The sequence below is a fragment of the Sapajus apella genome, unplaced genomic scaffold (genome assembly GCF_009761245.1).
Source record: "Sapajus apella isolate SASKATOON/1434 unplaced genomic scaffold, GSC_monkey_1.0 scaffold23, whole genome shotgun sequence".
NCBI lineage: Eukaryota > Metazoa > Chordata > Mammalia > Primates > Cebidae > Sapajus > Sapajus apella.
Window position 1 is genome coordinate 1512452 of NW_022436963.1, and position 13557 is coordinate 1526008.

Below are 13557 nucleotides of genomic sequence, written 5' to 3' on the forward strand. Positions count from 1 at the left end.
TTGCCATTTGTGGAGGACAATCTGAAGACAAGAACCCAGGGTTAGGATTGAGCCATGGCTTATCCCTCAGCTCCCAGGTGGGGTAGGACTGACTTCAGTGTTTTGGCTTCAACCTCCAGCTGCCTTCAAGGCAGGCAATAGTAACACCAGCTGAATGCCATCCTCTTAGCTCTTCCAGGGCAGGGACTGGACCAATGCTGAGCTTTGTTCTTACTTCCACTATTCAAAGCCAGATGGGGTCAGGGGACATGATTTCTCACCACTCCACTGGCCAGAGGGATGGCAGGAGGCCCTTCCGCATAGAGCAGAGTTTGGAACAAGAGCAGAGGCAATTGAGATTGGCATTGTCTAGTAGCCTTTATGAGGATCCCCCTAAGGAGGCCTGTACCCTGGAGGGTAACAGCTGCTTGGGTTGGGAGGCTGAGGAGGAGAAGAGGCCCTAAGTTCATAGTTCTGGCTCCCATCAAAGCTAGAAAGTCAGAGGGGCAGAATAAGATGTGAGCCTCGGTATCCACAGAGCCTCATCCCCCAGCTCAGGTTGAGCCACTTACCCAGGATCCAGGACTTATCTGCGCCCCCAACTCCCTGCCCTAGGGTACCAAAGGGCAGCAATCCCATGACCTTAGATTCTAGCTGACTGACAGAAGTCCCTGCTAACCCTGCATAGAGCTCCAGTAAAGGTTCAGACTCTAGGAGGTACCTAGATTAGCAGGACAGCTCCCCAAGAAGCCCAGACTCTGACAGAACCCTCCCACCCAGGCCCCCAGCCATCTTTGATACTGCTTGACTGTTGTCCATGTTGCTTGGCTTCAGCCCCCAGAAGGGGGCCCACAATGGAGGAGGGCAAACAGTCTTTTCCTCCGGAGCCAGGGGAGGGGGCTGCCCCCCGCCCCCCACCTTGTGACTCACTCCAGGCTGTGTGGGTTATTACATTATGTTTGAAATTGCCATGGCAACAAGCTGGCAATCAAGGGTAATTGCACTTGTTGTCAGGGCAACGGGGCAAAACCCACAGCAGCCACTCTCTGTGTTTGCCCTTGGGGTGCAGTAAAGGTCAGGCCGGATCAGAGCCAATGCCAGTCAAGGGGCTCCAGGGCTGACTAGAAAGGATAGGTTGCCAAGGCCCATGGAGTTCTGAAGTGCAGAGACAGAGCATGCCTTGGGAGAGCCAGGGCCCCCATCCATGACCTCATGCCTGGAGTCCTGCTTTTCCCACACCACCCTGTGCTGGAAACATGCCATGGCACTTAAAGCAAGCAGAACCAGAACTTTTATGTGCTCACAGCTGGTACTTATAGATAGCCCATGGGCCCTCTTCCTCATACTCCCGGCGGCTGAGCCACAGGCTCTGGAAGGAGTTCCGGGATGCCATGATGGAGCCCCCAAGCCAGGCAGCAACTGCACGGTGAGGAGAGCCCAGCACAGCCGCACCAGGGCCCAGCTCCTGTCTCAGGCGCTCTGGGAAGCCACTCACCAGGGTGCTGCCACCGTCCAGTACCACATTGGCCAGCAGCTGCTCCTGCTGCTTGGCCTCCAACCGGCTGATGCTTAGGAGGGCCAGCTGTGGGAGGCCCGGCTGGTTAAGACCTATCAGGTTGGGCTGGAAGAGGGCCTCAGGGCAGCAGAAGCGCTCAGAGCCCAGTGTGATAACCTGCTTATCTGGAAGCACAAAGTCCACCCCGGCCTGCTCCTGGGTGCGGGCCCTCTCAGCTGCCACATCCATGGCCACGTAGCAGCAGGCCTCTTTCATCTGGTTGATCAGTCCTGACTTGGGCAGTGAGTGGCCACTTCTCTGCAGCAGCTGGGCCAGGTAGTCAGTAAGGTCAGCACCAGCCACATCCAGCCGATAGGTGTCAAGTGGGGCTAGATCCCCAGTGAGGATGGGTGCCACATAGGAGGTGCCATGGCCACTGCCCAGCACTAGCCCAGTGGTACGTCCATAAGCATAGAGTGCCAGCAGGGCCTGATGCACTGTCTGCATGGCTGGTACATGGAAATGCTCAAAGAGTACTTCAGCCACCTTTTCTCGGTTGGTGCGTGGTGAGACGGGCGAGTCAGCTATGAGCACAGCCAGCTTCTCAGGCTGCACACCCAGCCTGCAATAGAACAGGTGCTGCCATAGCACCTCTAGTGCATCCCAGTCACAGACCACACCTCGGTTCAGCACTGAACAGGATCCCTCTTGGTTTTCAGGCACTGCATACCGTGGCTGGCCCTGGGTTAGATGTTGCAGCAGCTGAACTCCTGAGGGTATGACACTGAGGACATGGTCCTCTCCAGCCAGTCCACATTTGGTGAATCCCGTGCCTGTATCAATCACCACAGCTGCCATGTCCTGGAAGGGTCTCAGGGATTGGCAGCAGAGCACTGGCAACCGCACTGGCAGGGCATCCATGGTAGACACCAGTTCATAGCAGGCCCCACGGGGCAGTCCAAAATGTGCAACCACGGATGAGTGTGTAAGATCCTCAGCTGTCAGCTTGAATGGGGCACTCTGGGACTCAGTGGCCACCATGGGCAAGACCTTGTATCCAGTGCCAGGTGTGGTAAATGTGATCAAGGAAAGCTGCTCCTCCTGGGCCCTAGGGGAGCTGCCAGGTTGCTGCTGATTCATGATGGAGCGTGGAGCATTACTGATGCCAACCTTGTCTCTACTCTTATAGATACAGGTCTCCTTAGGTGTCAGGGGCACCTGAAGTGTCCCTACATGAGTAGGCAGACCCAAGGGCTCATCTTCCTGGGTGGAGACCTGGCCAGGATCTCCAGGGTTAGGGGAGCCTCTTGAAAGGGCAGGCTCTTTGGTGATGGGGGGTCCTTTAGATAAAGAGGGATTCTTAGCAAGCAGTGTCTGCCCATTGAGAGGGGGTTGATCAGTAAAGGGGTGCTCAGGTAGGGGTGGCTGTCCAGCAAGGAGGATCTCAGTGAGGAGGGCCTGCCCAGCATCTTTGGCCTGAGGGTTATCAGGGTGAGCAGGAATGACCTCTTTGTGGCTGCCTATGTCCTCCTGGAGCAGGGATCTGGGTGCCTCCTGGGTGTTGGCTGGTGCAGCAGGCTCTGAGTTCATCCACTGCAGTTTCTTGGTCTGGAGTATGGAGGCATCTGGCATCCTAGAGGGTGCCATGGAAGGGTCTAGCATCAAGATGGTGTGACTAGGTTCATTTTTTTTACCATCGGGGTTGGACCAGCTAGTATTAGGGCCATGGGTCAGCATCCTCTCATCAAATTGGAGGGGCATCCCCATTGAAACAGGCCCAGTGAGCATCCCAACCCTGACGGGTGTCTCAGTACCAGGGGAGTCCCATGACTCCAGATTGAGCCTGGCCTCCTTCGGAACCAGGGCCACCTCTCGGTAGCTGCCAGATGAGAGGCTGGAGGGCACTGGGCTGGACAGCATGGCTGTGGTGGACCAAAAGCTGGAGTGATTGCTGTCAGGAGAGGGGATGGGTTTGGCCAACAGCTGGGTAAAAAGCATATTTTCAGATACATACATGGATGGGTAGCTGGGCATGAGGCCCACAAGCACCGCCCGTGAGCCCATAGGGTCATGGCACAGCAGCCCCATCCTCGTGCTGCCTGTGGCCATATCAAACACCAGCACATGGTCTTCCACGGCTTCCTGAAGCTGGCTGGTTGGGGCACTGGAGAGAGGGATCTGCATGGCTTCCTTGGGAGACTGGAATGGGGAGTGCTTGTGGCAGGTTACTTGGTAGGCAGACAGCGGCACATTGGAGCTGGTATGGTCAAAGACATTGGGGGGCTGCTTCTCTGGCTGTGAGCTACAGATCTCCTGGCCACTCCTCTGGGACTTGGAGATATCTGGGGGCTCTGGGCCTTGCATTGGGCTGCCTGGCCTGGAGGTAGGGACTGGAAGTTTCTCCACTGGGTTCTCAGCGTCCTTGGTTGGCACCTTCCTTCTGGTAACCACGTCCTCCTGGGCATGGTCTGGGCACTCTTCTAGAGTAGGCACTGGGGTGGCAGGCTTCTCTTTAGAGTGGAGATTCACTGTGTCCTGGCAAGATGTGACCATTTTGGAAGACTCCAAGATGGTTGACCACTGATTGCCACACTTTCTGAGAAGGAGGTCTTGAGATGGGCCCTTGGTGACTGCAGTGGTGTCAGTCAGGTTGTCAATGGTATGGGTGTCAGTTTCAACTGTAGTGGAAGTTGGGGTCACATCCAGAGCTGGAGTCGTAGCCCAAGCTGGAACTGGAGGAGTCAGTGATAGAAAAGAAGATGTAACTAGGGCAGGAGCCTGAGCCGGATGCTTACGCTCATCCTGATCTTGGGCTAGATCTTGAGCTGGAGCCAGAAAAGCACCTTGGGCTTCAGGGGTACCTTTCTCTCCTGAAAGGAAGAAGGGTAGCCACCGACTCTTCCTGGTGCCCAAGGAAGCCCTCTGGTCGGAGCTGCAGGGGCCTTTGCCCCAGCCTACCAGGACCTTAGCCGGAGGCTTGTCTTCCCCCAAATTCTGCACCTGAAGCCGAAGGCAGCAGGATCCACGCTGGGCTATGTCACTGGTATTCTCACTGCGCGTGCACACTGGTAGGGTCGGGGTCACATTCTCCATGAGATGTTGTTGGGCTCCCACCATGGGGCTTGACAATACACTAGTGGAGAAGAGTCTTGGGTCATTCTGGGAGCCCTGCTCACAGCAGCACTGGGAGCTAACCCAAGCAGGATCCTGGAGTAGCTGGCAAATGGGCTCAGGGACGTGGGCCTGGGAGGCTGGGCCACAGGCGTCATCAGTGATGGTCTCAGTAGACAATGACAACCCCTGCTTGGAGCTTAGCCATGGTCCCTGAGACCCTCTGGGGCTACGCTCCAGCTGGCTGCCAGCTGAGGGGTGGTCCTGGGGGCCGGATGGATCAGGGTCCCCCACTTTCTTGGTGGCTTCCATAGTCCTGCTCCATGTCCTAGATGCCCTGCCCCCACTCCATTGTCATGGTAACCTTATACATCACAGCCCCCTGGGGATTGACTTGAAGATTCTGAACAGAGGCCCCATCCCCACCCCTGCTGCCCCCATCCCCACCCCTGCTGCCCCCATCCCTACCCCTGCAGGTTATTGGTCCTGGGCTTCAGAGACATGTGGCTCTGAGGAGGGAGTCACATCACAGTGACCTCCAGAGTGACAGAATGTGGGAAACCAGGGTCCCCACACCCCTGAAAAATGGAGGCCTGCCCAGGGAACCTTAGGAGGCAGGGGCCAGTGGACACCAGTGAAGTTAGCCAGCTGCAGCCAGCCTGCTCTATCCTTCTCAGCCAGGTGGACATTCTGCCCAGGCTAGTCCCACATTGAGGGCCAGGGAAAGCTAAGATAAGGCCAGAGGAAAAAGGTAGGGAGGGGAGACTCTGAGGAAGCCCCTGGCACAGGCCCTTTGGATGGGGGGACAAAGTCCTTTCACCACTCAGTCCTGGGAGGCAGAAGGTGGTAAGGGGCCCAAGCTCCATCCCAACCTCCCCTCCCTATGTTCCCCGGCTCCCACTCCAGGGACAGCAGTTCCTTGGCAGTCTCTGCCGCTCCAGATGGTTCTCCTCTGCCTGCGCCTCACAGAGCCCCCTCCCCAGAGCCACATGTCCCTGAAGCCCAGGACCAGTATCCTGCAAGGGTAGGGATGAGGGTGGCAGGGGTGGGGGTGGGGCCTCTGCTCAGAATCCTCTAGTCAGAATGTTCTAGCTCTTATCACATTGTGTCAGCTTCATCTTAGCCATAATGGGGGCAGAGCTCTGGGCACAGGGCGGGGCTACAGCAGCCAAAGGGCCAGCCAAGTGGCAATTACAGGATGGTAAGACCACAGTGGGCCCAGGGCTAGCCTGGGGACATAGTGGGTGGAGGACTGAGTACACAGTGGGCTCAGAGCTGCATATACAGCAAGGACAAGTCAGACAAAAGGATCCATAGGAAATATAAGCTACCAGATCAGATGGGCAATTCTGCTCTCCTTTTCTTAAATAGAGAAACAAAGGGGCAGGGAGGAATGGAACCTTCCTGGAGCAGCAGCTAGGCCCAGAGCTGCCATGTAGCCACAAGGACAGGTTTAGGCAGCAGTTTGGAGAATTGCACATTGCCACGGGCCCAGATCTGGAGGTTCTAACCTGGGTAGGGTTAGGCCCTCCTCCCTCCCACCAGCTCTGAGCTCTGGGCCTCCTCCTCCCTCTGTCTGGCAGGGCTGTGTTCTTTCAGGCCTCAGTCTTTCCACCCAGGAAACAGGTTTGTGGATAACCTAACTGTAGGCTTGTTCTCTGAAACTGTGTTTTCACAGAGGTTAAAAATAGTATTTACAGTTGGCTGTGGGGTGTGAGGCTGTGTGACCAGGGACCAAAGCTAACACAGAGGTGCCACATCTGCAGCTTTCTAACTTGGCACTGGGCACAGTCAGGCTCCACATCTCAGGCCCCCTGAGCTCCCACCCCTCTTTCCTTGATGCTGCCTTTGGTTTAGAATGGGGACAGGGACAGGTGTAGTGGCTCATGTCTGTAATCCCAATACTTTGGGAGGCCAAGACAGGAGAATTGCTTGAGCCCAGGAGTTTGAGACCAGCCTGGACAACATAATGAGAGTCTCCTTCTGTTGGCCAGGCTAGAGTGCAATCGAACAATCTTGGCTCACTGAAACCTCCGCCTCCTGGGTTCAAGTGATTCTTCTGTCTCAGCCTCCCAAGTAGTTGGGATTACAGATACTGGCCACCACACCCAGCTAATTTTTGTATTTTTAGTAGAGATAGGGTTTCACCATGTTGGCCAGGTTGGTCTCAAACTCCTGACCTCAGGTTATCCACCCACCTCATCCTCGCAAAGTGCTAGGATTAAAGATAATTTTTTTTAAAAAGTTGAAAAAGAGAAGAAACAGGTAGCTCTGGACACCAAGGGGGAGCTGCTCATCCTCATGTTAACATCCAAAGTTCAAGGGTCTGCCTGTGCATATGTGTGCATACATTCATGTACACACATGCTTGCTGACCACTATTAACATCATTAATCTTTGGCTTGAGTAAATCAGTTTTTTGTTTATAACAGAGATGCTAGTAGCAGCCTCTAGTGCCTGTACAGCATTTGAGCTGGACTGTGCCTGGGAGGGCTGGGAAGACCTGGAGAGCGGTCCTGAGAACTCCTCGCCTGTCTCACCACTGAGCCATCCTCCACCTCCTACAGAGGTGGGTCATAACCCTCCTTTCCAGAACTCTGGTCCTTTGTAAACAACTTGCCTGAGGTCTCCTGGGGGAAGGGAGCAGAAATGGCTGAAAGATCTGGCCCTTGAAAGAAGGCCCAAAGGAAGCAACCAGGATAGAGAAGGCCCTTATTTTTATTTTTATTATTAGAAACAAGGTCTCACTCTGTCGCCCAGGCTGGAGTGCAATGGTGTTATCGTTGCTCACTGCAGTCTTGAACTCCTGGGCTCAGGCAATCTTTGTGACTCAGCCTTCTGAGTAGCTGGAATAGTGTGAGCCGCCACACCTGGCTTTTTTTTTTTTTTTTTGATAGAGACAGGTTCTCACTTTGTTGCCCAGGCTGCAGTGATCCTCCTGACTTCAAGTGATCCTCCCACCTCGGCCTTCCAAAGTACTGGGATTACAAGCATGAGCCCCCAAGTCTGGCTGTGAAGGTCCTTATAGCAAACACCCATTATAGTAATAGTAACAATGATATTGATGGGGTCCTTCCTCTGTGCCAGTGCAATGCAGAGCACTCATAACCCAGACTCACAGCAATTCAATGAGCTTGGCACTGTCATACCTCATCTTACAGATAAGGAAATCAAGGCACAGAAAGGGAGAGAGGTCTGTTCTCAGCTAGTGTGAAGTAGAGCCAGAATCTGAAGCCAAGCCACCAGGCTCTGGATTCATACTTCAGGATCCTGTGTTTCCACCACTGGGTGCCATGCTCAGGGCCAGGCAGTCACAGACCCTGCTGGAGGGGAGCTAAAATGACTCCATTGTGGGTGCTGCAGCCCCAGGCCCCACACCCAAGCTGCGTCCTGCATGGACCTGCTCCTCCTCCTGATAGCTTACCAGGTACCTCGAGCCTGAGAGCGGGCCCTCCCAGGAAGCTGGTGGTGCTGAGTACAGGCCAGAGACTGAGTCCTTTGTAGTCAGAATTCTTAGCTGGCCAAAGCCCACTCATCTCATCCAGCTGGGGAGAAGAGCAGCAGGGCAAATAAAGAGGCTTTCAGGCTGGGTCCCTTCTTCCCAGCCCCTAGGGATAGCGCCCCTGGGCCCCTCCCCCCACATGTTTTTAAATAGTGTCTCACCAGGAAGAAGGGCGTCCAATTCTATTTCTGAATCTGGGAAGTGAGGAGGACCAACGTGTTGCCATGGCAACCTGGAGAGCCCCTCCCCCAGACTGAGCCCATTCCCCAGGCTGAGGACTGTGGGGTGGGAGGGAGGTGGCAAGGAGGATCTGGGAGGAGCTTAGTCTGAGGGTGAGGCCAGATGGGAGTCCCAGTGAGGGCAAGCCCTGCATGGCCTTCTCCTCACAGTTCACCTTGCCCCTCCAGCCAGGCTTGCTGGGAAGGCTCCAACCCCTGCAGAGAGGGTTGAGGGTCGAATCACTGTGAGAAACCCTTCTCCCCTGTGGATCAGGCTGGAACCCTCCCACTTAAGAGGTCTTGAAGATGATAGAGAGGTGGCAAGAAGGGGGTCAAGGGGAGAGGCACAGCGCTACACTATCAGGAGCTCCATGACTGGCTCCCACTCCTGCTTCAATACAGACCTATTTTCAGCTTCCTTGTGTTCTCAGGAGGCAGCTAGCTTTGTCAAGCCCCTGGCCTTGCACCCTTCCATTCTGCCTGCCTTCCACTGCATTGGGAAGGCTCTAGATGTCTCCAAAAATGTAGGATCAGAAAGAGCCTTAAAGGACTCCCAGTGCAGCCATTCACTTGATAATGGAGGAAAAAGGGAAGCATGTTTCCCCAGAGGTTCACACACAAGCCACTGTCCGGGGGTTCATATATCAGCCCTTCTATCCCAGAGACTACAGATGGGTAGCATTTAGATCTGCAGAGGGACAGCATTACAGCTGGGAGCACAGCTCAAGCAAAGGCAGGCTTCTGAACAGACTTAAAAGTATCTTGTGTTTCAACCCTCTCTTGGTGCTGATGGGAAACTGAGGCCTCCAAGGAGGAAGGGATGCACTCTTGATCTCCTAGCTCTATGCCCCACACTCCTTACCCTCCTCTCCCTACCTTCCTCCCTGGAGCTATTCAAGTGACCTGTGAACCCTAGACCTAGACCTTCTGCCTCCCTGACATTTTTCCTGGCCAGGAAACACCCATTCCACAGAGACAGTACCATAGTTAAAGGAGCTGGCACCTCCTGCTCCTTGGCCCCACTGTCTGACTCCAGAGGAAGACAGGCAGTAACAGAGAATCCCAGCCTTAGGGGAACCTAAGGCAGGGTGAGGGGAGATAATCCACTCCTATTCTGAGATGTGGAAGGCAGAACCCACTAGTACCAGGAAGATGTGGCTTCTGAGCTCTAAGGTGCAGGGAAATTTAAATAACAGATGTTTAAACAACCTTCCCTGCAAGCCGGCAGTGCAGTGACCCCTCTACTGTGATGTGTTGCAGCTTAAAAATAGCCCACAATGAACCGCTCTGAGCCCCAATTGACTCAAGCTTACGTAACTCTGCGTGAAAGATGGCCAGCCGCATCAGCCCGGAGGGAAGGCAACAGCACAGCCACCCTGACTGTTGGCCACAGCTGGCTTAGGGGCTGGGAGAGCTCCTCACTCTCCCTGGGAGCAGCACCCCCCACCATCCAGAAGCCAGCCAAAGTGGAGGCAAAGGAGGTACTGCCAAAAGCACATATGGCTTCATGGCTGCTGAGCACAGCTGACCTCCAGTCACACCTGCAGAGGGAATGTGAGCAGAGCTGCCTTCCTTTAGGGTTCCTATGGAACCCAGGCTCTGGGGACAGTGGGAGTGACTTAAAAACAGATGACTGGATCGAAGAGACCAGGGCAGGAGCCCATGTGAACAGGGTAACTGGAACCACCCAAAAGATTCCTTTTCCCCTTTGAAGAGGAGACTCCCTGGCTTGGAGGGACATGTCAGCAGGACTGATGCTTAGCTGGAGTTGCCACTGCCATGAAGCCCAGAGGTGGAGCTGACTCCTTTGGGGCCTCTGATTCTCCATGGTCCAGGCTGCAATGTCCCAGGAGGGACTTCTGGCATGAGGCAGGGATCACTGGCTTCAAAGATGATTGAATCCCATGATCTTGACCACCTGTTTCTTGAAGCCCTGCCTTCCCTAATGCATCTCTAGATCCCAAATGCCCAGAGCAAGACTGGCTATGAGAGGATGCAGGTGGTTGGCCAGGCACGGTGGCTCACGCCTGTAATTCCAGCACTTTGGGAGGCCAAGGTGGGTGGATCACATGATACCAGGGGTCCAAGACCAGCCTGGCCAACAAGATGAAACTCCATCTCTACTAAAAATAAAAAAATTAACCGGGCATGGTGGTGCATGCCTGTAATCCCAGCTACTCAGGAGGCTGAGGCAGGAGAATTGCTTGAACCCAGGAGCCTGAGGTTGCAGTGAGCCGAGATCACCCACTGCTCTCCATCCTGGGTGACGCAGTGAGACTCTGTCTTAGAAAAAAAAAAAAAAAGGCTGGGCATGGTGGCTCCAGATTACACCTGTAATCCCAGCAGTTTGGGAGGCTGAGGCAGGGGGATCACGAGGTCAAGAGATCGAGACCATCCTGGCCAACATGGTGAAACCCTGGCTCTATTAGAAATACAAAAAAAATTAGTTGGGCATGGTGACACAGACCTGTAGTCCCAGCTACTTGGGAGGCTGAAGCAGAAGTATCACTTGAACCCGGGAGACAGAGGTTGCAGTTACCTGAGATCGAGCCACTGTACTCCAGCCTGGTGACAGCTAAACTCTGTCTCCAAAAAAAAAAAAAAAAAAAAAAAAAAAAAAAGAGTAGTATGCAGGTGGTTAAACGAAACTGAAAGGGAGGTGGTGAGACAGTGAAGATGCCCCTGGCACTGGGAGTCTCTGGTGCTTGCTGGTCCCTCTGCTTCAGCATGTGCTGAGCCTTAACAAGAAATCAGCAACTTCCCTCAGTTCCTGCCACCTGAGCTCAAAACAGGAACCACCACGGGCCTGGCCCTTGAGCTCCAACAGAGCAACAGTAAGACTGGGTTTGAAATGGGGCTGTATCTGGAGCCCACAGGTGTGACCCCAATATAGTTTGGATATTTGTCCCCACCCCAATCTCATGCTGAACTGCAATCCCTAATGCTGGAGGTGGGGTCTAATGGGAGGTGTTTGGATGATGGAGGTGGACCCCTCATGGTTTGGTGCTATCTTCATAACAGTGAGTTATTTTGAGATCTGGTCATTTAAAAGTATGTGGCACCTCCCTGCTACTCTCTCTTTCTTGATCTCTCTCTCTCCCTCGGTCCTCCTTCTACCATGTGAAGTGCCTGCTACCGCTTTGCCTTCTGCCATGATTGTAAGTTTCCTGAGGCCTCCCCAGAAGCAGATGCTGGCACAATGCTTCCTGTACAGCCTGCAGAACTGGAAGCCAATTAAACCTCCTAAAAATCACCTACTTTCACCGGGCGTGGTGGCTCACGCCTGTAATCCCAGCACTTTGGGAGGCCAAGGCAGGAGGATCACCTGAGGTTGGGAGTTTAAGACCAGCCTAGCCAACATGGTGAAACCCCATCTAAAAAAAAATCACACACACACACACACACAATCACCTAATCTCAGGTATTTCTTTTAGCAACCCAAGAACAACCTGATACAGACCCCCAGAGAGCCTTTGGATCCCTCAGAACATTTCCTGAAAGGCTGGGGCTGAGGCCGAAACATAAAGGAAATCTCAGGCCAGATTCATGGTACCCCATCAAAGCAGGTCAGTCTGCCCATGCATGCCCTCCAGGCTCCAGAGGACAGTGACACCAATGGGCAGTCAGGAGGGTGTGACTCATCTGCTACCTCTTCAGCGCCAGCTCCCACTCTGGCCTGCCCCAGCCTTTATTAGCATCTGCTTGCCCCTACCTCCACTGGGCTAAGATGGAGGGAGATGAGATAAAGGAGTTGGTACCTACTCTTCATAGCTCTTGGTGGGAAGGCTGGTCTTCCGAATCCCTGGGAGAAACTTCTGACCATCCCATTCCACCCTAGTGGTAGGCCCAGGCCTCCCATGGCCACTAGCAACCCTCCCCTTCACTGGCCACTCACCACACCTGAGTTATTGCCCAGGCCTCTCCTAGAGGAGAGGCAGCCCAGCCTTTCAGCCCTGGAGGCCACATGCTTTCTCAGCTCCTCCAGGGACCTATAACTGATCCTCTCTACCCTGTCTCCCTGGTAGCCCAGTCACTGATATGAAGCCCTAAAATAGTCCCAGCTCCTGACACTCCAGATAAGGTTGGGACTATCAGGTGGCTCTGCGAATGGAGCTCAGAGCTTAGGGGGTGCAGAAATTAAGAGGTGGGCGCAGCTGTGCCACAAACCAGGACCCCAAGTGCCTAACTGGGGCCTCTCCGTGGAGAATTCTGAACCTGGAGGCCCTTGGCCCAGAAGCAGGCCCAAAGTCCTACATTCTGACTGCATCTGACACCCTCTTTCCCTTTTATCTCTTTTCTCTAGGACCCTTTCCCATGCCAAGCTCCCTTCTCATCCAGAGACTGTGTTTCTCTGAATCCCTCATATGAACAGATAAGGCAGTGGTCCATGAGGCTCAATGGGGAAGGAACTCCTGGGCTTAGAGATTTCGGTGACCCTTAGAACCCCAGGATGGGGTTAAAGGGGAGGACTACAAGTTGGAGGGATAAAGGCAGTCCTTTCCAACTGGGGTGGGGATGGGCTCCAAGATACCCCACTTAACCTCCCTCTCAGCCTCAGGGGCAACACAACTGTCTCCTGCACACACAGAGGGACAGAGTCAGTGGCCAAGCATGCGAGGCTACAACCTCCTCAGTGCCTGCTGAGGCATTGACAGTCATCCAAGGTGTGTCTCTGCCCCCCTTCAGCACACAGGTTCCTGATCTTTGGATCCCTGCACTCAAACAAGAGTCTCCTTTTAAGCCTTACCTACCTGTCCTCAGAATCCTTAGGGTCCCTAGGACTGGACCTCTCTCTGGCCTGAGGTGGCAGAATGAGCAGCGGCTGGATGGAGAAAGCTGGGCAGCTCTGGTTCCAAGGAGACTTCCACTCTAATTAGCAGGGAGCTCTTGCTCCAAACCCAGGGTTCCATGTGTGACAGGGCACAGAGCTGCCAGGTCAGAGGGAAAGAAGCCTTCCCTCTTAAGGTGAGTTGAGGTCTCCTAACTGAAGGGATGGAAGCTATGAGCAAGGGAGAAAAAACACTGTGATCCAGGTCCTGGGCCAGGCACCCTGGCGCCCTAACTGCCCCCTCAGCAGCGAGGAAGGGAGAAGAGGAAGGAAAAAATCTTCTCCCTCTCAGAGGAGCATGCCCCTCTAGGGGTTGTTGTGCAGTGGCCTTGACAAGCATAAATAGTCTGGGGCAGTTGGCACTTTGAAGTTGGCTCCTTGAAAGTGTGGAGCTGGGACCTTGCTGCTGGCTCATCTCTCTTAA